This window comes from Erpetoichthys calabaricus, chromosome 8 (assembly GCF_900747795.2).
Source record: "Erpetoichthys calabaricus chromosome 8, fErpCal1.3, whole genome shotgun sequence".
In the NCBI taxonomy this organism is placed as follows: Eukaryota; Metazoa; Chordata; class Cladistia; order Polypteriformes; family Polypteridae; genus Erpetoichthys; species Erpetoichthys calabaricus.
Genome location: NC_041401.2, coordinates 53,810,923 through 53,835,337, shown reverse-complemented (window position 1 = coordinate 53,835,337; position 24,415 = coordinate 53,810,923).

The following is a 24,415-nucleotide window of genomic DNA, read 5'->3' as shown; positions in this document are numbered from 1 at the left end:
GCGGCGCATACAATGCGCTTCGGAAAATACGTGAGAAAAAATGTCTCGGATCAAAAAACGCAAAGCTCAAGTAACCCCGTTACAGAGACGTGCCCAAATGGACAGACACATTGAACGTAGATGCATACAGCGCGCGTCTCAAAGTGCTGCATCAAAACAAGCACGATTTCAAAAGAAAGAGCTTGCGACTCAGACATACAAAAAAGGGAGCAAAGCAACGCGCATATGACCGGCCAGAAAACAAGCAAGCAGGACTCAAAAAGCAGAAAGCTCAACTGACCGACATACAAAAACGGACAAGGCACGATACAAACAATGCACGACGTAGAGTGAAACGGACTTTGCGCAAAGCGGAGGCGGATCAATTAAAACTCAAAAATAGCGCGTCACAAATAATGGACATGCAACAACGCGGCACTCAAACACCACAAGCAAAACATGCCCGTCGCAGACATCAACACCAGACGTCTGCTAAACTCTTACGCCAGTTGGCTGACAACGCTTTCAATAATGAGTCCACTATTGAGGAAAATTCATTGGGATTAATGAATGTCATTTGCAATCATTGTCATTCACTTAACTTCACAGAAGAAACAACTGGCAATACAAATAATGAATTTACACGTTGTTGTCAAAAGGGGCAGATTAGACTGCCTCCTTTACATTCATATCCTGCATATCTACAGAAGCTTCTAACTAACGATGTGCCTGAAAGTAAAAACTTTATGAACTACATTAGATCCTACAATAGTTCATTTGCTTTTGCATCTACCAGAGAACATAACAGGACACCAAAAGGCAATGGCCCATACTGCTTTCGCATATGTGGTTAACACAACGCACTATATTATGTCCAAAAAATATTAATGTTAATCACATTATTAACCAGGTCATTTCATTACTTCCTGGAGAGACACGGCTCTTTCTAAGCTCTGACAAAGTTGACTCTGATGACGACAATGAACATCTGAATTTCCCATTAGAATATTTGGACACTATTAACCCGGATGGATGACCACAACACAACCTTACCCTTAAAAACGGAACAATAATCATGCTATTAAGAAACCTTAACACTAAACAGGGTTTATGCAATGGCACACGGTTAGTCGTCAACACCATAACACACGATGTTATTCAAGCAACAGTTCTTTCAGATTCACATGCTAACAATACTGTTCTCATTCTTGGAATTGACCTTACGAGTTCTGACCTAGAATTACCTTTTACATTGAAACACCGACAGTTCCCCATTAAACCTGCATTTGCCATGACCAGCAAAAAATCACAAGAACAAACCATGGACAAGGTTGGCATCTACCTCTCTGAACCCGTTTTTGGACATGCACAACTTTATTTTGCCTTCTCATGTGTTCGACGTTCATCTCACAATAAAGTTAAAATTGAAAATGATACATGCCAAGGAAGACTCATTCAAAGACAAGACACCATCTTTACTACTAATGTTGTATACAGAGAAATATTCCAATAAAACATTACTCTATGCCAAACACTCTATTTTGTATTTATATAGGCATCATCCAAACCTGCACACTATTCTATATCTAATTCATACATCTCACTCTTTGTCATGCCCCAACGCCAGGGGTTGGCGAGCGAAGCGAGCAGGGGGCGGAGCCCCCTAGTACTTTCAGAACAGGTATTGCTGCGGTGGGTTGGCACCCTGCCCGGGATTGGTTCCTGCCTTGTGCCCTGTGTTGGCTGGGATTGGCTCCAGCAGACCCCCGTGACCCTGTGTTCGGATTCAGCGGGTTGGAAAATGGATGGATGGATGGATGGATGAACAGGTATTGTCAAAACTTAACATAAAAAGTAAAAGGCAGGTATCAACAAAAGTTGACATTAAGAGGTAGATGGCTAAATGTCAAAAAAAAGGTCACCTATCATGTATTGTTTGGTTTTATCTGCTAGATGGTAGTAAAGACAGCAAAGTAAAAAAAGGACCAATACATGTCAGGCATCGTTTTCCTTACAGCATGGCATCAAATTCTGACTGTCACTTTTGTCAAAAAAGAAACCCTGTTTTGTTGATGACTCATTGTGTATTTCAGTGAGGATTTCTCACCTTGCTGAGGTTCAAAGTCCTGTTAAATGCCTTTTTTTGGTCATTTTTCAGTCTTTTATTTATGGTAATATTGTAGGCTATTTAGTTTCTATGTCTTTATGTATCTTGTGTTATGTGCCATGTTTTTTTGTAAGTGGTTACCCAAGAGGCAGGGCTGCCTGCCCTTCAACACAAAGGAGTGTCTTCAGCCCTATAAAGGCAGAGGCAAACCACAGTCTCTTCTGATTCATTTCATACGTGCCTGGGAGTTGGTAACTGTTGTGATTACAGTATGTCTGTTTGTGTGCTTTGTGATTTACTGGATTTTTGACCTTTTTGTGCTGTTTTTTAACTTCACATCCTGGATTCGGTATTGAGACTATGTTTGCCACTGGACTGCCTTATTGCATAGGCAACCCCTTTCACTTTTGTGATCCATGGAGCTTCTTTGTGCCCAAGGGCATTTTAGTGAAATAAATCTTTTTATTTTATAAAGATCCTGTGTTTGCCCTTATTATTATTAATATTATTATTTTTTGGGTGTTTTCTAGACTGTGTGCTGAGGAACTCCCAAGTATAATAACCTTGCATTCTGTACTGTTAGATGGTGATTTTGTTCTGTCAGAAGAGAGCAACAAAAGGGAGAGCTGCTGTAATGTCTCCAAGCATGAGTAAAAGTAGATATAAAACCGTATAAATTACTGCAACTGTATTTTGGAAAGACTATATAGAGAACCACCATTAGAACCAACCCTGGGTGGTCTATGAGCCAGTTAATTATTTCAAATTGTTTGTTTTTTTTTCCTGTGAGTGCTTTTGAACTGATGACTGTGGAGAAAAACAAATATGTAGAATATTCCTGTTTCATCATTTTCCTGACACCTGTGTGAAAGAGAAGCATAAACTGTAGTCTGTAGCAACAAGCAGAAACAAAAGTGTCAGCAATGTATCACATATTGCGAACTGTGTAACTGATCAATTCATGCAATTGATTCCTTTGCAATGTGTATACTTTCAGAAATATACAGTATATGTACCGAGTGTTCATACACTTGGTAATTGTATGTTTTTGACACACAACTTTCCATTATGCTTTCCCAGGAAGACTGTAATGTGTGGCCTTAAGTTGAAAAACTGGTTTTATCATCCCAATTTGATGACTAGAAACTTGTTTTTTACAGAGTGACTCCAGATGATAAGTTGTTTAACTTTAACAGAATCCATAGCACGATACAGGGTGGCCCAGTGGCCCAGTGGTAGCACTGCTGCCTTGCAGTAAGGAGACCTGGGTTCGCTTCCCAGGTCCTCCATGCATGGAGTTTGCATGTTGTCCCCATGTCTGCATGGGTTTCCTCCGGGTGCTCTGGTTTCCTCCCACAGTCCAAAGACGTGCAGGTTAGGTGCATTGGTGATCCTAAATTGTTCCTAGTGTGTGCTTGGTGTGTGTGTGTGTCCTGCGGTGGGCTGGCACCCTGCCCGGGATTTGTTCCTGCCTTGCGCCCTGTGTTGGCTGGGATTGGCTCGAGCAGACCCCCATGACCCTGTCCAGTCCCTTTGGCTTTGGTGGCGTGATGAAAGAGGAAGTGCAAGTGTGAAACACAAGAGTAGGTGAAAAGGTATAGGAGTCTTGCCAAGAGAGCTGCCTTCAAAGACTACAAAATACAAAAGTGGACAGGAGACAACTTATAGAGGCAGACTTCACAAGAACATGCTCGAGAGCGGGTGCACTGGTCAAAGAGAGGTTCAGACACATGCAAATACAGAGGAATGCTGCTGAAGGTACGTGTTGGGCAACAGATTACAAATGTTTTTAAATTATTCTATTACCTGTTTTGCACTCTATCAAACCAGTGTATGTGGAGAATCTGTCGGAGGCATTTGTTAATGAAGGACTGGATCTTTTTGGAACTATTGCTGCTGATTCTCCATGTTTCTGACCCATAGATGAAAACAGATTTCACATTTGAGCCAAAAAATAGGAGGATAATGCTGAAGGAGAAGGTGGTGGATTTCCAGACTGGGTGGAGGGTAGCAAAGGCTTGTGGAGCTTTCTTAATCCTAGCCTTGATATCCTCATCTGTCCCTCTGTACTGGCTGATCTTACGGCTTAGATAGGTGAACTCATTTACATTCTCTACTGCCTTCTCCCCGATCATAATTGGTGTTTCCTGCCTGTTGTTAATCCGCACTACTTTGGTTTTCTCTTGGCTAATCTTAAAGCTGAAGTGTTGTGCAGTCTCTTCCAGGGAGTCGATTTTTCCTTGCATATCTTGCAGGTGGTGTGACAGAAAGGCAAGGTTGTCTGTGAACTCTAGATCTTCTAGCTGCCTAGTCAGCCTTTATTAATGTAGGTGTTAGCAAACTGAGCAGACAAAAATATTGGAACACCCGCAACTGGGAAATAAAAGAAGACCTGGTCAAAAATCAAAAAATAATTTAAAACTGTAAGACAAAGAGATCGTAAGAATAGAGGTCAAAATCAAAAGTAAGAAACAAAGAGAAAGATGTCAGAAAAAGTTCAAAAAATTCTCCAAGAGGTTTTTTTTTGTATTGAAACCAAATCACAAACGCTGAGTTATGAGTTGCACTAGTGAAAATGTTGTTGCGTAATTAATGTCAAGTTTTAAATCCTACGAGTCTTACCTCCTGGCAACTAGTAGGGTGAAATGACACCTTTTATTGGCTAACTAAATAGATTACAAATGTAAGCTTTCGAGGCAGCTAAGACCCCTTCATCAGGCAAGGTGTACCGGATTCACATGGAATCTATTTAGCTAGCCAATAAAAGGTGTCATTTCACCCTACTTTCTCCTGTATCAATCTATGGCTAACACGGTACACCACGCTACACCTGGCAGCTAGGAACAGCATCCTAACAGCAAAGTTCATGAAATGGCTGCGTCGATAAGAATAACCAACACAAAAGCACCTTTAATCTGAACTCACAATAACAATCAATGATGCTAGAAATTTTCTATGTGGCGTTACACAAAATTAATTGTTATTAAAACCTCACCAGAGGCTGGAAAAAAGCATTATTAACTTCAGAAACTCATAACAATAGCATGAAATAGACTGAATACATACTTCACTGTTTATTTTGAAAATAGATATTTAGATTTCCCAAGATTACAATGTTCATCAGAAGTAATAACTGCTTCAGGGAATACATTGTAATTATGCATTATTACAATGTACTTATGGCACAGTGTGATACTGCACATTTCTTTAAAGAAACGATTTGGAACTTCCTACAGAAGCCTATGTTAGACATTAAGTATGCACTACAATGTTTTTAAGATGACCTGCTAAATGAATTTTAAGTGGGTACCACATGTGATCCGTCTGAAAGGGCTCTGTAGTAACCTGAATATAAACAGCTTTTTGGGTACATTGAATGAAAACAGTCAATGGGCTGTCGCTGCCTGTCTATAAGGTAGACTGTGGGAAACTCTCACAATCTCCCACACAGCAGACAGTGCTCCCCTTTTTGCTTTCACATACTGTTTTTTATTTTAATATCTTGACTTTGCATCATGTTGAGAGTATCGATTCAACAAAGACCTCTCAGACATAATCTGGCAGTGATGTAGTGTCTTTGGGATGAACACACAAGAAATAATATTTTTTGTGTTATTAATGATCTATATTTGACATTAACATTTACCTTGCTTGTATCCTCCTACACTAGCCCTTTGTTGTGTTTTACATATATCCACCTACACAGACCTGGCTCTTGGTATTAAAATGCTTTTTCCTTTGTATTAATTAAAATAGACCTGTAGAAACTTTGAATGGTTGCCTAAACACTTTGCACATAAATGCACTTTGCTCATCCCTGATGGAGGATCGCAGGAATCGTGGGGTAGAGGGGTCCTTTCATCGGATTGGCTGGCCCAGCACTGTTTGAGCTGTGGAATGGCCAATTGGGGGAGGCAGCTTGATGGCTGAGGCCTCCAGAACTCTGAACTAATCCAAATCATATTATGGGATATCATCTACTGTTAAATTCTGCTCTATACTTGTAAAATTTTTATTTTTATACTGTATTGAGGTTTTGTTCTGTTCTGTGTATTGTATTGTATTGTATTGTATTGACCCCCTTCTTTTTTGACACCCACTGCACGCCCAACCTACCTGGAAAGGGGTCTCTCTTTGAACTGCCTTTCCCAAGGTTACTTCCATTTTTTCCTTACAAGGGTTTTTTTGGGAGTTTTTCCTTGTCTTCTTAGAGAGTCAAGGCTGGGGGTCTGTCAAAAGGCCGGGCCTGTTAAAGCCCGTTGCAGCACTTCTTGTGTGATTTTGGGCTATACAAAAACTAAATTGTATTGTATCATATTGTATTGTAAATCTATTCTTCACAGAAATATTTGATTTTGTAATTTAACACATATAACAATCTAAGGTTTAATTCGCTTCTTGCCATAGGAAAATGCTGCCATTTTAAAGAAAATTGAAAGTGCAAATTCTAGGAAGGAAAAAAAAAACTCTTCCTATTAATAAATTGGTTAATGATTTTAATATTCTGTAAGATATGCCTTGTTATGTACATGTCTTCAAATGATTGTCTGATAACGTCATACATAAAACGTTAGTGTTTGGTTTCATTTAAATAATTTTATAGTACCTTCATAAAGGATAACTAGCAATAAAGAACAGCAAATGTCTTTCAGTTCGGCACTTGTGGATGTGCTTTGTTGCTCCCTTATTGTTATTAAAGCAATGCCATTGTATTATCCCTTAGATAGCTTATCTTCATTTTCTTCAACAAACAGTTTCAATCACATTTCACTTCTGAAACAATCCATTTCTTTATATATAATTTTCTTTGCTGCTCCCTGTTTCCACTATTACTTCTTTAAGTTTGACTTATGCAATAATTTCAATTATATAAGACTAACACAAATGAGTTTTTTTCATTGCTAATCTATAGATGTATCCTTGCCATTATTATTGGTATTTATGTCATTTAGAAAAAACATTCACTGAAATCCTGTAGGCAGACAGCAACTCCATTATAGGGTTGTTTTTATTGAATATAATTGAGAAGGAAAAAGAAAAGCTTTCTTGCTTATTTAATTCATTTAAAAAAAACAGCAAATCCAAGAATGAGAGAAACATTTATAGCATGGATGTTTGACGTTCATAAGAATGCAGAAATTGAAAAAAAAACAATTTCTATACCAACAGCATTACAAATATTCCAATCTATCTAAATTTCATACTGCCTAAAATATATTTGAGGGTAGTAAATTGGCATCTTTATGTTTCTAGATGCTAGAGATGCTAGTTTGCTTACATTATTGTTGGACTTTCAAATTTTTTAAGGAGTTCACATTGCTCTTCTTTATTTAAACAATAACACAATCCAATCCAAAAAAATCTAGCAAGAACAATATTATGTTCTGAAGATAATCTTTGAAACACAACACTCGGCTGTACTCAACTCGGACAATTACTGTACATGACAAGACAGCCCATCTAAAGCGGCTCTTTGATGAATCGTTAATTATGCAGGACATGCTGAGTGAATGTAACAGCATGGCCGCTGATACCAGTCCTACCCATTTAGCAGGATGGTGAAGCTGATTAGTTGAAATGTTAGTTGCCCACTACAGATACAGAGCCTATAAAAGTTTTCATTTAAATTTTTCAAATTTTATTCTTATACGATATTGAACTACAGTAGGTTTAGTTTTTCCATTTTGACACTAACAAAGAAAAAATGACTCTTTAATGTCAAAGTGAATCCCAATCTCTCCAAAGTGTTCTAAACTAATTAGGGAAATATAAAATACAAAATAACTAATTACATAACTATGGACCCCTTTTTATATGATATACCTAAACCATCTCTGGTGACCCCAATAGGTTTTATGATCACATAACTAGTTCAATGGAGACTGCCTGTCTGTAGTCGAGGAGTTTTAATTGATTATTGTATAAATTCATCTTATCTGGAAGGTCCGACTTGTGCTGACTCAGTATGGTGGACTAACCTACAGAATGAGGACAAAAAGAACACTCTCCAAGCTCTCTGTGAAAAGGTGACTGAAAAGCACAAGTCATTTGAAGAATATCCCTTTGAAGCCAGTTAAATCAGTCATAAAGAACTGGAAATCTGCTCTGTGCAGCACAGTCACAAAAACTGAGTGATTATGCAAGACGAAGACAAGTGAGGGAGGCCACCAAGAGACCTGTGAGAACACTGAAGGAGTTACAAGGTACAGTTGATGAGATTGTAGAGCCTGTGCATACAACTGTTGCCCAGGTGATTCACCAATCACAGTTTCATGTTAGAGTGGCAAAGAGAAAGCCACTGTTAAAACAAAAAGAACATGACAGCTCAGCTAAAGCTTGCCAGAAGGCTCATGGGAGACTTTGAATTCAGCTGGAAACCATGAAGAGAAGATGTATTTTCCAGCAAGACAAAAACCCTAACCTTAAAGGCAAAGCTACACTGGAGTGGTGGCTCTGAAGCTAGGGGGTAAATGCCTGAAGTGACTCTACTCCGTTGGGCCAATGAGGTAGGATCTTAACCTGCAATTGCTCTGTCCGGGGTATGATGTTAATCTGCATCCATCCCTGTAAGCAGATTGGCACTCCAGCCACTGTAAAAACCTGTCACTGTTCCAGTGTGGTGCTGAGGTGTCATTCACTGTGCTTGGGTCCCAATCCAGATGGTTCGCCGTGTGGTAGGTGCAGCAACAAGCTATCAGCGCCTGCTCCCAACCTCTCCTTCCTCTACACAGGAATGGCTTAAAAAACAACAGTGTAAATATCCTGGAGTGACCACAATATTCTACTCTGCAGGTTCGAAAGCTATATGCCCACAAACAAGAAGATTTTGTGTAGTTTGTAACTTTCACATGATTTTCAGTGTGTACAGAAATGTGATAAATAACTCAGCCACAGGGGATGAACAAACCAGTGTGTTTCTTCGTACCGGTCCCAAGCCCAAATAAATAATAATAATAATAATAACATTTATTTGTATAGCACATTTTCATACAAAAAAGTAGCTCAAAGTGCTTTACATAATGAAGAACAGTAAATAAAAAAAAATATAACAACATAAGAAATTAAAATAAGACAATATTAGTTAACATAAAAAAAAGAGTAAGGTCCGATGGCCAGGGTGGACAGAAAAAACAAAACAAAAAAAAAACTCCAGACAGCTGGAGAAAAAAATAAAATCTGCAGGGGTTCCAGACCACGAGACTGCCCAGTCCCCTCTGGGCATTCTACCTAACATAAATGAAATAGTCCTCTTGTGTCTAGGGTTATCACAGAAGGACTTGATGATGATGGTCATGCAGACTTCTGGCTTTTAATTCTTCACTGTTGGAACATCATGGTGCTTTGAGTAGATGGTGGTGGCAAAAGCCACCACCAAAAGGACACCGGAAAAAGAAACAGAAGAGAGAATAGGGGTTAGTACAGATTTTATAGTTACCATGAATAGTTATTATAATGAATTGGATATACAGAGTATCAGGATTAAATTATAGTGAAATTATGAGAAGGCCATGTTAAAATAATATGTTTTCAGCAGGTTTTTGAAGTGCTCCACTATATTAGCCTGGCGAATTCCTATTGGTAGGCTATTCCAGATTTTAGGTGTATAACAGCAGAAGGCCGCCTCACCACTTCTTTTAAGTTTTGCTCTCGGAATTCTAAGGAGACACTCATTTGAGGATCTGAGATTACGATTTGGAATATAAGATGTCAGACATTCCGATATATAAGATGGGGTGAGATTATTTAAGGCTTTATAAACCATAAGCAGAATTTTAAAGTCAATCCTGAATGACACAGGTAACCAGTGTAGTGACATCAAAACTGGAGAAATGTGCTCGATTTTCTTTTCCTTGTTAGGATTCTAGCAGCAGCATTCTGCATTAGTTGCAAACGATTTATGTCTTTTTTGGGTATTCCTGAGAGGACTGTGTTACAGTAATCTAGTTGACTGAAAACAAACGCGTGAATTAATTTCTCAGCATCTTTCAATGATATTAGAAGTCTAACTTTTGCTATGTTTCTTAAGTGAAAAATGCTGTCCTAGGGATCTGATTAATATGCGATTTAAAATTCAGATTACAGTCAACAGTTACCCCTAAGCTTTTTACCTCCGTCTTGACTTCTAATCCTAATATATCCAGTTTATTTCTAATAGCCTCATTGTATCCATTATTGCCAATCACTAAGATTTCGGTTTTCTCTTTATTTAGGTTGAGAAAGTTACTATTCATCCATTCTGAAGTACAAGTCAGACATTGTGTTAGTGAATCAATAGAATCGGGGTCATCAGGTGCTATTGATAAATACAGCTGTGTGTCATCAGCATAGCTGAGGTAGCTCACGTTGTGCCCTGAGATAATCTGACCTAACGGAAGCATGTAGATTGAGAAGAGCAGCAGACCCAGGATAGAGCCTTGTGGAACACCATATAGAATATCATGTGTCCTTGAGTTGTAATTACCACAACTAACAAAGAATTTTCTCCCTACCAGGTAGGATTCAAACCAATTTAAGACACTGCCAGGGAGGCCCACACATTGACTAAGGCGATTTCTAAGAATATTATGATCAGTGATGTCAAATGCGGCACTCAGATCTAAGAGGATGAGAACAGATAAATGGCCTCTGTCTGCATTTACCCGCAAGTCATTTACTACTTTAACGAGTGCAGTTTCTGTGCTGTGATTTGTTCTAAAACCTGACTGAAATTTATCAAGAATAGCATGTTTATTGAGGTTGTCATTTAACTGCATAATGACTGCCTTCTCTAAAATTTTACTTAAGAAAGGTAGGTTAGAGATGGGTCTAAAATTTTCAAGAGCAGAGGGGTCAAGATTATTTTTCTTAAGTAGGGGTTTAAATACAGCAGTCTTAAGACAGTCTGGGAACACCCCCGTATCTAACGACAAATTTACTATGTCAAGAATATTATCAATTAGCATGTCCGATACTTCTTTGAAAAAATTTGTTGGTATTGGGTCAAGGGCGCAGGTGGAGGGTTTCAGCTGAGAAATTATTTTATGTAAATCAGGTAACTCTATCCTGGTGAAAGAGTTTAATTTGTTTACAACGGAATACTGGGGTTTAGGAGGATCCTTAGTGTTGGGGAGATATACTATTTTATTTCTAATATCATTAATTTTTTGATTGAAAAATAAATCAAAAGACTCACAGGTTTTACTGGAAGTACTTAGGAGGCATTCCTTTGAGTTACCTGGGTTTAGCAAACGATCAATTGTCGAGAATAAGACTCTGGGATTACTAGCATTGTTATTTATAATCTTAGAGAAATAGCAACGCCTCTCAAGACGGACTGTGTTATTGTATTCTGTTATTTTAACTTTTAATATTTCATAGTGGATAGTTAGTTTAGTCTTCCTCCATTTACGCTCAGCTCCAAGGCATGTTCTCTTTAAATCAGACACTCTTTGGGTCTTCCATGGTATAACAATGCTAGAAGATTTTTTAACTGTCTTTACAGGTGCAACTATGTCAATGGCAGCTCTCACCTTAGTATTAAATCTTTCCACCTTATTATTTACATTATCCTCGCTATTATAGTTGGCACTATAAACGGATTGATTGTTTAGAATGTTTGTAAGTTTTAAAGCTGCTGATGAGTCAAAGAAGCGTTTTTTAACAAAATGCTTCTCGTGAGTGTTTTCTAACATTATTTCTAAATTAAAAAGTAGAAGAAAATGGTCTGATAGACCCGTATCAATGATCTGCTTTACTGTATATCAACTTTTAGTCCTTTAGTAATCACTAAGTCTAACGTATGACCTGCTTTATGTGTAGGTTGATTAATGAGCTGTCTCAAATCAAAAGAGTCCAGATTGTTCATGAATTCTTTTACTTTTTCGTCACACTGATTATCTAAATGAAAATTTAAGTCGCCAACTATTAAGAGCGTGTCATAGTTCGTAATTAAAATTGACATTAAGTCAGAGAATTCCTCAAAGAAAGATGCGTTGAATTTAGGAGGTCTATACACAGATAATACTAGAACGTGAGAATCTCCATGAATAACAATGGCGAGATACTCAAAGGATTTGAATTTACCAAAACTGGCATCTTTACATTTTAACTGGCTCGAGTAAATGTTTGCTAAGCCGCCGCCTCTTTTTCCTTGGCGGTCCGCACGAGTAAAACTGTAATCCGGATGCACAGATTCGATTAAAACAGCCGCGCCATCTGAGCTAAGCCACGTTTCACTTAGTGCAATGAAATCAATTTTTCTATCACTAATAAGATCGCTGATAAAAAACGTCTTGTTAGTTAAAGCTCTAACATTTAATAGTGCCATATTTAATGTTTTGGAGGGGCAGAGATAAATACTATGTGCGTTAATGATACTTGGTACAGGAACTAAGTTATTTTTATCAGCGCCGCTCTGTGTGTATTTTTTGTTTAATCTATACTCTGTTTTTATAGTTTTAATACATTGTTCATCTAAAGTAGTAATTTTAATTAAATTATTGGTGTTTATGCCGTATTGCCTAGATTTTCTACGTGCATTGAGATTGGTTATTAGAGTATTAATGTTGTGCACTTTTACGGAAGATTTTATTAAACAATTATCATGTCCTAGCACAGCAATAGCATTTCGGAAGGGGTTTAGAGTAGAGATAGATAGTCAAGATAAACGAATTACTTTAGATATGTTTTTGGAGAGGACCAGGGCGCCGAAACTGTTCGGATGCAGGCCATCTCTCTTGAACAAACGCAGCCTTTCCCAAAAGAGGTCCCAGTTGTTGATGAATCCGATATCTTTGATTCTTGCAGAAACATTGCAGCCAGTTGTTTAATCCTAGCAGACGACTGTAGTACTCGTTTGATCGTCTGACGAGAGGTAGTGGACCCGAAATGAAGATCTTTGCCGATGGGGTCCTCTCCTTCGTGTCTTTAATTAAAGCTGCGAAATCAGCCTTGAGGATTTCCGACTGTCGATGCCTTATGTCGTTCACGACACAATCATTCCAAATGCCCTCTCCTTGTGCTTCTCGTAGATTGCCGGCGCGCGTCTCATCACATCTCGGACACGAGCACCGGGAAAACAAGAAAGAAACGATTTTCGATTAGGGCATGCGATATTGAGGTTTCTAACTACAGAATCACCTACCACTATTACATCACCAGGGGCTGAAGGCAAACTGGGGAAGCAGAGAGGGTCGAACCGGTTCTGCGTCAAAATGCTTGCCTGTGCTGATGGAGGTGTTCTAGCCTTGAACCCCCGCCTGCATAGCTGAAATCCGCCGAGTTCTTTGTCGGAGTTGTCGTTGCTATGGGGAGTGCTACGTCAGGAAGGGCATCCAGTGTAAAATTTTGCCAAATTAATATGCAGAGAAAAAGACAGATTTCCATACTTTATCGATCGAGCCCCGGGTTAACAACAACCGGTACCAGTACTGTTAGCCAACAGGGTGCTGGTGGAATTTGGGCTACTGTTGTCTGAAGAAGGAGAAGAAAAGGAGGGAGACATGTCCGGAGGGGCAGGAGGAGGAAGGTAAAGAGACTGGAACTGAGGGTAGGAACTTTGAATATTGGCAGTATGACTGGTAAGGGGAGAGAGTTAGCAGATATGATAGAGAGAAGGAAGGTTGATATATTGTGCGTGCAAGAGACTGAATGGAACGGGAATAAGGCCAGGTAGATTGGAGGTGGATTCAAACTGTTCTATCATGTTGTGAATGGGATTAGAAATGGGGTAGGGGTTATACTGAAGGAGCAGTATGTCAAGAGAGTGAAAAGAGTGTCAGACAGAGTAATGATTATGAAGCTGGAAATTGGAGGTGTGATGCTGAATATTGTTAATGCATATGCCCCGCAAGTTGGGTGTGCAATGGATGAGAAAGAAGATTTTTGGAGTGAGTTGGATGAAGTGAAGAACAGTGTACCCAAGGGACAGAAAGTGGTGACTGGAGCAGATTTCAATGGACATGCTGGTGAAGGGAACAGATGAGAGGAGGAGGTGATGGGTAGTTATGATGTCAAGGAGAGGAATGAAGAAGGTCAGATGATAGTGGTTTCTGCTAACAGGATGGACATGGCTGTGGTGAATACATATTTTAAGAAGAGGGAGGAACATAGGGTGGCATACAACAGTGGAGGAAGATGCACACAGGTAGATTACATCCTATGCAGATTTGTCAATTTGATAGAGATTAATGACTGCAAAGTGGTGGTAGGGGAAAGTGTAGTTAAGCAGCATAGGATGGTAGTCTGTAGGATGACATTGGAGATCAAAAAGAGGAAGAGAGTGGCCTTCACAAAGCCAAGGATCAAATGGTGGAAGTTGAAAATGGAAGACTGCAAGGTTGAGTTTAGGGAGGAAGTGAGACAGACACTGGGTGGCAGTGAAGAGTTACCAGACAGTTGGGAAACTACATCAGATGTAGTAAGGGTGACAGCAAGAAGGGTGCTTGGGGTGACATCTGGAAAGAGAAAGGAGGAAAAGGAAACCTGGTGGTAGAATGAGGAAGTACAGGAGAGTATACAGAGAAAGAGGATGGCGAAGAAGAAGTGGGATAGTCAGAGAGATGCAGAAAGTAGACAAGAGTACAAGGAGATAAGGCGTAAAATGAAAAGAAAGGTGTCAAAGGCTAAAGAAAAGGCGAATGATGGGAAAACATGTGCAGCAGGTTAGGGTGATAAAGGATAAAGATGGAAACATACTCACAAGCTAGGAGAGTGTGTTAAGCAGATGGAAAGAGTACTTTGAGAGGTTGATGAATGAAGAGAACAAGACAGAGAGAAGGTTGGATGATGTGGACATAGTGAATCAGGAAGTGCAACGGATTAGCAAGGAGGAAGTAAGGACAACTATGAAGAGGATGAAAAATGGAAAAGCCATTGGTCCAGATGACATAACCTGTGGAAGCATGGAGGAGTTTAGGAGAGATGGCAGTGAAGTTTTTAACCAGATTGTTTAATGCAATCTTGGAAAGTGAGAGGATGCCTGAGGAGTGGAGAAGAAGTGTAGTGGTGCAGATTTTTAAAAATAAGGGGGATGTGCAGAACTGTAGTAACTACAGGGGCATACAATTGATAAGCCACAGCATGAAGTTATGGAACATAGTAGTGGAAGCTAGGTTAAGAAGTGAGGTGATGATTAGTGAGCACCAGTATAGTTTCATGCCAAGAAACAGCACCACAGATGTGATGTTTGCTCTGAGGATGTTGATGGCGAAGTATAGAGAAGGCCAGAAGGAGTTGCATTGCGTCTTTGTGGACCTGGAGAAAGCATATGACAGGGTGCCTCGAGAGGAGTTGTGGTATTGTATGAGGAAGTCGAGAGTGACAGAGAAGTACGTAAGAGTTGTACAGGATATGTACAAGGGAAGTGTGACCGTGGTGAGGTCTGCAGTAGGAGTGACTGATGCATTCAACGTGGAGGTTGGATTACATCAGGGATCGGCTCTGAGCCCTTTCTTATTTGCAATGGTGATGGACAGGTTTTCAGATGAGATTAGACAAGAACCCCCATGGCGTATGATGTTTGCTGATGACATTATGATCAGTAGCGATAGTAGGGAGCAGGTTGAGGAGACCCTAGAGAGGTGGAGATATGCTCTAGAGAGGAGAGGAATGAAGGTCTGTAGGAACAAGACAGAATGCATGTGTGTAAATCAGAGGGAGGTCAGTGGAATGGTGAGAATGCAAGGAGTAGAGTTGGCGAAGGTGGATGAGTTTAAATACTTGGGATCAACAGTGCAGAGTAATGGGGATAGTAGAAGAGAGGTGAAAGACAGAGTGCAGGCAGGGTGGAATGGGTGAAGAAGAGTGTCTGGAGTAATTTGAGACAGACAGGTATCAACAAGAGTGAAAGGGAAGGTCTACAGGATGGTAGTGAGATCAGTTATGTTGTATGTGTTGGTTTGGACATGTGCAGAGGAGAGATGCTGAGTATATTGGGAAAAGGATGCTAAGGATAGAGCTTAAGGCAAGAGGAAAAGAGGAAGGCCTAATAGAAGGTTTATGGATGTGGTGAGAGAAGACATGCAGGTGATGGTGAAACAGAGCAAGATACAGGAGACAGGAAGATATGGAAAAAGATGATCTGCTGTGGCAACCCCTAACGGGAGCAGCTGAAAGAAGGAGAAGAAGACAGCAACGTGATAAATCACTTTGTTGTAACATGCTAAAATTTAAAATGGTGCTCTTTAGGGAATAGGTGGAATCTGGGCTTACAGTTTTTTTTTCTCTTCATAATTATCATGTGAACACTTAAAAAATGCCTGACTGGTTGAAAGTGAATTACTGTCCTAGAACAATAACTCTGACGTTGTTTCAAGAGCAACAGATAGCTAATAATACAGTATTAGATCTTCAAATGAAATACAAGGTTCTGTACAGAATTTTTTCAAAACCTGGCAGGATATAATCAATATTATTTTAGAATAAGAGAAATAACTATTACCACATTTATTTCCCTTCTCCATTTTTTATTTACCTATATATATTTCTTCCTTTCTTTTGTTTATTGTTGCCTTATTAAAAAGCCCTAAGCAATTCTCCTTTGGCTAAGCTCTCCTCCTCAGGGGTGGGGTTTGATTTGTCGTCAATTTTTTTTGTTATAAATTGATCTATTTGTATGGAATGATTACAATAAAATTAATAAATAAAATTTAAAAAAAAATACAAGGTTCTGAGGTGGTATTCAGTCTAAGCTGAGCAACAAAGGAAAGTTTAGTTCAAGTAAATCTCAAGTATCTCTCTCCTTCTGTACCAAAAAAAATCAAAGGGTTATAAGTCACTCCACAGTCAGCTCGAGTCTAGCAACATGACAGTGACCTGCAGACATTACTAATTAAAGTGAGAAAGTTATTATTGTAAAAAGATTGGACAGACACAGGAAGAGGTTTGGGGGCAACCCCAAACAACAACTTGAATTAGGCTGCCAAAATTGAAAGGTTGGTTCCATAGCACAGGTCTCAACAGACTTTAGTCCAACAATAGAACAATGATAACAGGCAAAGATGGCGGTTTTAAAGCAGGGCTGGGGAAGTAATGTCATTGAGCCCAGAACCGGAAGTGATGTCATTGGGCCCCAGTGCCGGAAGTGGCGTCCTCGATCCCAGGCGAAATTTCTCGTCGTTGGTCTGCCGATGAAAAACTTCAGCTACTACAATTGCCCGAAGAGTACACACCCTTACTATAGTAGCCAGGGGAAGGAACGTAAAGAGAAAGGCATTGTGAGAATGACAATAATATTTATAGACCCTGGGAAAATGGTGAATGGTATGATAGTCCTGAATCAGGCTCTTTACTTGTGCCTATGTAGGCTGGGATTATTCCAAAAAGAGGAAGCACTGCTATAAACCGGTGAAGGAATGGCTTTAAAGCTCTCCATTATTCCACCTTCTTTAACTTGAGGATTATTTTTATACAGTTAACTTCAATTTTGTACTGATAAATACTGTACATTTTTCTAGGTGAGAAAATTGTACTGTGCATTTTGCTAGCTCTCCACGTACAATGAGAACTCCTGGACAAAGTTACAGTTTAGATTTAACAGGGTTTGTTTGAAGATAAACACTACAAATATTCCTCATAGCAGTTAAAATGGAAATTGAGATCTCGAACAACCTTAGCAAATCACCTTAATTGTCCTTAAACATTTTTGCTTTTATCAAACTCTTCTTTCATTCCCAGCAGTTCCTCTGCATTTCATCCGTCTTTGAAGACAGATTACTTTTACCTTTTAAATCATCTTTTACATTTCAAAAGAGGCAAAAATAGTTTTTCATTATACTTGTTATCATTTAAAAGGTACATATATGGAGAGGTCATAAATCAGGGTTAACTCGCTCTCCTTTTGTGTGTAATTAGCTTTCCGGAGAGTGCGTATTAGCCATCAGCTGACTCAGAGGAATGTTCCCTTGGCTCTGTGGGAACTGGTAATTAAAGAAAATTTATGCTTGGGCTAATTACATTATTAATTTTAACATCAGAATAATGATTTAGCATTTAAGCTCTCTGAATTTCATCACTGTATTGACTGCAGGTTACTTTTACGCAGACCCCTACTGATACAGCACTTGCTTGTCATATAAAATTTGATCAGCTGAAAATTGGACTTAATAGTTTCACACCAAGGTCTGTAGATCATGTACAGCAGGGGTGTCTGATATTAGTTCTAGATGGAGGACAGAGGCTGCAGGTTTGCAATGTAACAACACTCAAAATTAGCATTTAAACTGTGCCTGGGAACTAAACCGCTAACTATTTTTGTTAAGCAAAAACTGCATTTAAAAGATCCCAGCTAAGCTTTGTTTTACTAGAATTTTGTGTTCTCAGGAATAATACCATGCATTTGTATTGTGAAATCACATCTTTCGTAGTACTAAATAGAGGCCAGATTTAATGATTCCTAATTATATTTAATAATAATGAAATTTACATATAATCGGCCTTGAAAATAATAACATTCACAATGCTGGAATGTTATTAAAGTCTTTATAAATAATACACTACCATGGCTGTTCATTTGTCTGTCCAGGATTTTAAATCACCTGGAGCTCGGAAACCATTTGACCTATTGACCTGAAACTTGGTACACATATACTACTGTACGTGACATCTACTATGCACTTTTGGGGTGATGATTGACCTCCAAGGTTATTCCTCTTTTTATTTTTATTTTATTGTAGAATCAACTCTCAGCAGCAGCCAGCATGGCAGCCGTGCGGCACATGGTGTACTGTACAGGCGCCATTTTCTTCCCTACCACCTTTGCCGTCACTTCCCATATCTCTTCATATCTTAAATCATTCTTGAGGCAAATTGAAGACTTAAGTGCTAGCTTAAGTAAAAAATGAAAGAAAACATACTAAGTAATTGAAACACAAACACTGATTTAATCAGTTTTAATGCAAAAAGATGCCAGCGAAAGAAGAGACGAAGCGGGCCACTAGGGTGGATAAAAGAAGAGCTGCTCAGGAAGCAGCAAGCGCATCATCCTCTGAGCAAACAAATACTAAACATACAGAGAAAGAGGATGAAAACTATGAATGCTCATGCCAAGTGTATTCACTGTGCATTATCATGCAGCGTGCCATTACTGGTGTAAGAATAATCCTGAACATAACTTCCTAGAAAGATCAAAAACATTTTTTATTTTAAACTAATACGCTATTTGGGATAGACTTGCTTTATCATGTTGATGGTTGGGTGACATTGTATTCTTTATTTTAGACTTATTGCATTTATCTTTATCAACCTGATCAAAACACATTTTACCATCTGCCTTACCATGTCATTTAAAGGGCAAACATCTTGCATTTTTTATCATTACATTATAATTTATCTCCCATCTCCAAAATGTTCTCAGTCCAAGGGTTCACAGTCTGCTTCAGTGATAACCTTAACTTTGCTATGATGCAATTTAGTTGGAAGTGATATCAAACTTGACAGCTCCAGTTAGTGCTCTTATCACCTGAATATGTCAGGCTACAAGACTAGTAATCACAGAGCCTGACGAATTATGCAACTCTCTGATGATTTTTCAGCACAATTTCACATTTTCGAAGTATCCAAAACTCGTTCCTTTTTTAGGCATCCAATAATGTGCTGGTGACAGAGCTGCTGTTATACAAATGCTTTCCAAGTGCAATGAGTTCGGTCACAATCACAGCTCTTTTTTCCTTTTTCCATTCACTTATGGTACATATGTAAAACATGAGACATCAGACAGACGAACCCATCTTCAGTTTGCCAGGTCCAAACTCCTGCTTGACTTATTCTTTGTAGCTACATTACATACATTGTACTTCCAATTAAGCACTCATTGGTTCTCGACTGGCGCACACACAGAGACTGTCCCTACAATTATTCAAACCTGTTCTATTTTATTGTGTTGAGTAAAAGATTAGTAGGACTAAGTTATTACAGACTACACGTCCGTTGGTCACAGGATCGCTCCATGACTGTCTCTGACTCGCTAAGACAATGTAAATAAAGTCTGTGGCTAAAAATCACTGGAGAAGTCATGGGATGTGAAAGGACATTTATTGGACTTCTGCTTGCCAGATTCAAGGGAGTGTCCGGGCAAATTTTAGGTAAAAGGCATTGCTATAGTCTCTGTCGTGTTCCATAACTCTTGGATTATTTTATATTCATTTTCTGATCAAGAATTTTTCATTATCTTACACCAAAGCTGTTTCAAAAGGGCATTAGTGTACGTCAGCGGTTCTCAAACAGTGGGGCAGTAACAAAAAAGGAGGCGCGAATGTTGCCATATGTGGTGTAATTTCGCTATTTGTAGGGAAATTTTAAACTTGTAGCGGTGTATCGGCAGCAAAAAATATAGGAATAAATTTTATTAGGGTTTCAAAAAAACGTTAGGGGGGCGCGATTAAAACTGTTATGAAAACTCGGGTCGCAAATACTTAAAGGTTGAGAAACACTGGTGTACATGATGGCTGAAGTTAAGAACAGCATCCTTATTCTGAACCGATAATTATACAAAGATGCAGCTCAGCTGACCTTTGGATACTTAAAATATTGATGCTGTGTCAAATCAGAAAAGACATGCAGTATGCATGTGAATTTTATATTTTTAAGGTACAAACAAGTTCTCTTTTGCAATGAGAAGTCTGCCGAAATTGTTAAAAATACTGATCAGTGAGCACAGTTGGCTTCCATTGCAGTCTAGGTATTATCACTATTGTGACCACAATTACCATCACCATATACTAATAGGATAAGAAAACCTGCTTTATTTTATAACACACTCCTCTATGTTCTAGACATCCTTGATTTTTCAGAGATAATCTAGATGCCTTGACTTATACTTAACAAATTCTTTTTTATCCCTTATTTTAAATATACAGTAACTCATTTGTCAGTGTAGTAATGTAATGCAACTGAATTATTCACTTTGTTGCATGCAGCACCTTGTTAGGTACATCTGTACACTAATAGCAGTCACCAGTCATCTCAGATCTGTTTGAAACTGATGACATCAGACCCATCAGATGTCCTGGGTTTGTGAAGCTTTGAAACATTACTAGTCTCACGTTGATTTGTTCTTGGTAGTGAGAAGGACCACTTCAAGTGAAAAATCATTGTTACTAAAATATTTAATAAACAAATAATAACTGACTCTTGGATGAAGTAAATAAAAATGTGAAATGCTCCAACTTTCATATAATAATAATAATAATAAAAATAATAATACATTTTATTTATATAGCGCCTATCATTTGACTTAGTTGCCTAATGCACCTGCATGTTACGCAATGCAAACATTGTCTAACTTGTCAATTTTACAATTAAAGTATGCAATTGAATTTTCCCTTGGGGATCAGTAAAGTATATCTAATGTCATCTAATCTAATCAAATTATTTATGAAAACTTTTGATTGTTTTTATTTATTTATCATCATGTTTCACAGTACATTTATTTGTTTGAGTATTTACTTATTTAATTAATATTCCTCCATAATGGTATAGGTAACTTCACAAGCAGGTATATGCATGTACATACAGTTATGTCCATAAATATTTGGACAGAGACAACTTTTTTCTAATTTTGGTTCTGTACATTACCACAATGAATTTTAAATGAAACAACTCAGATGCAGTTGAATTGCAGACTTTCAGCTTTAATTCAGTGGGGTGAACAAAATGATTGCATAAAAATGTGAGGCAACTAAAGCATTTTTTAACACAATCCCTTCATTTCAGGGGCTCAAAAGAAATTGGACAAATTAAATAACTGGAAATAAAATGTTCATTTCTAATACTTGGTTGAAAACCCTTTGCTGGCAATGACAGCCTTAAGTCTTGAACTCATGGACATCACCAGATGCTGGGTTTCCTCCTTTTTAATGCTCTGCCAGGCCCCCTGTATTTACTTTCATGCAGTCTTCTCTTTATGGTAGACTTGGATATCGATATACCTACCCCCTGGAGAGTGTTGTTCATCCACCACTGTTGTCTTCCGTGGATGTCCAGGTCTTTTTGCGTTGCTGAGTTCACCAGTGCTTGTTTCTTTCTCAGGATGTACCAAACTGTAGATTTTGCCACTCGTAATATTGCAGCAATTTCTCGGATGGGTTTTTTCTGTTTTCGCAGCTTAAGGATGGCTACTTTCACCTGCATGGAGAGCTCCTTTGACCACATGTTGTCTGTTCACAGCAAAATCTTCCACATGCAATCACCACACCTCAAATCAACTCCAGGCCTTTTATCTGCTTAATTGATAATGACATAACGACGGACTTGCCCACACCTGCCCATGAAATAGCCTTTGAGTCAATTGTCCAATTACTTTTGAACCCCTGAAATGAAGGGATTGTGTTAAAAAAATGCTTTAGTTGCCTCACATTTTTATGCAATCATTTTGTTCACCCCACTGAATTAAAGCTGAAAGTCTGCACTTCAACTGCATTTGAGTTGCTTCATTTAAAATTCATTGTGGTAATGTACACAATGTACAGAACCAAAATTAGAAAAAAGTTGTCTCTGTCCAAATATTTATGGACCTAACTGTATATGAATGAAAAATGTTTACTTACCTGTTCTGTGGCTGACATTGCACAGTATGTTGTAATAATGCCTAATTAGACTACATTTTTGCTGGTAATAAATGGGTAATTACAGCGTACATAAAAGAGACAATCCAAAGTGTTCCCAAAACTATTTCATATTTGTTATTTATCTCTTGTAATAAGGTGCTATATAGCGCCCGACCCGGCACAGACTTACGCAGAGGCACGTGTAAAATAAACAGTTTCTTTATTTCTCTTCAGCTGGAGGGTACGTCTTCCCCGTAATCCCTCCAGCCACAACACAGTCCCACAAGCACTTAATATAGCATAAACAACACTTCTTCTCTCCACCTTGGCACCACCACTCCTCCCAGGCAACCTCATCCTCTTTCTCCCGATTCTGGCTCCTGAGTGGTGGATGCTGGCCCTTTTTATAGCCCACCCGGAAGTGCTCCAGGTGCTTGATCACCTGTGGTTAATTGCACTTCTGGGTGGGGCTGCAGAGATGTCCAGGTGGGTTCCTGGCTCCATGCAGCACCCCCTGGCAGCCACTCCAGCTCCCCACAGGGTTGAGGAGAACTCCATCTCCCAGGAAACCCTGTGGGAAACTGAGGCACCATCGTCAGCCAGGGAGGCTGCCACCAAGCGTCCCGGGGGAGGTAGTGAGATGTCCATAGCTGCTCCCCTGGAACATATACAGAAGGGGCATCCCGGCCGGGCATGGGACCCGGCCGCCTGTCACACTCTCTATTATATAAAAAAATCCTGGGACGAGGTGAGACTTTTTTCAAGAGATTTTTTCAATTCACGCCCTCCTCTCAACCATATTCAACCACGCACATGGTACTCTCACCTCTCAGCTCTTATAAATTTTAACGTTTTCCTCACATTAAGTTCCCAATTAAAGAAGCCGTATTATGTCCAAATCTTATTAAAGAATTTTATCACAAAGGGTTACCAACAGAAAAAATGAGTACACGGGCAGTCCTAGTACTGAGAAATGATGAAGTCAAAAGAATTAACGCCAAAAATGACGATCGATTACACAGCAAATTGGTTAAATGCGTATCAATAGACTATGCTGAAACAGTTGGTGGTGATCATGCGGAAGATGAAAACATCAACTTATAATATCCTGAAGAATATCTGTAACTGTTAATATCGTCCGGTCATCCACCGCAAAAATTACTGTAGAAAGAAGGAAGTTATCCAAGAAAGGTAATGTAGTACATCTTCCACAGATAACATTAGACAACAAAGGAGATCTTGATATGCCATTCGTATTAAAACATTAACAGTTTCCTGTTAGAATAGCTTTTGCAAAGACAATTAACTGATCTCAGAGCCAAACATTCAAATAAGTCATTTTATTTAATAGAGAGAAAAAAACAAAATTCAATCACGGGCAGTTATTTGTTGTGTTGTCACAATGAAAGTCAAAACACAGAATCAAAATTCAATGCAATTTTGACGAAAATTTAATTCAAAAAATTGTTTTTACTGAAGTTTTACAGTAAAAGTGTACATTTAAAAAGTATTTGGGTGTTAATTTCAAAGCCAAACAGAACAAAATTCTATTACGCAACAAATAACTCTAACGTAACATAAAACAGAATTTACTTTCAAATTATTACATTTTACTATTTTTTAATATGGTTAATTACTCACTGTAATGTAAAATAGTTCTATTATGCATACGGTATGTAAGAATTCCCATGAAAATAACAATCTGTTTAAATTGTACATCCGCATCTCCTATACACGAGCAGTAGAACCGTAAAGAGGCTAGCGTGTAGCGCAGGCCTGGGGGTTGGCGAGTGAAGCGAGAGATACT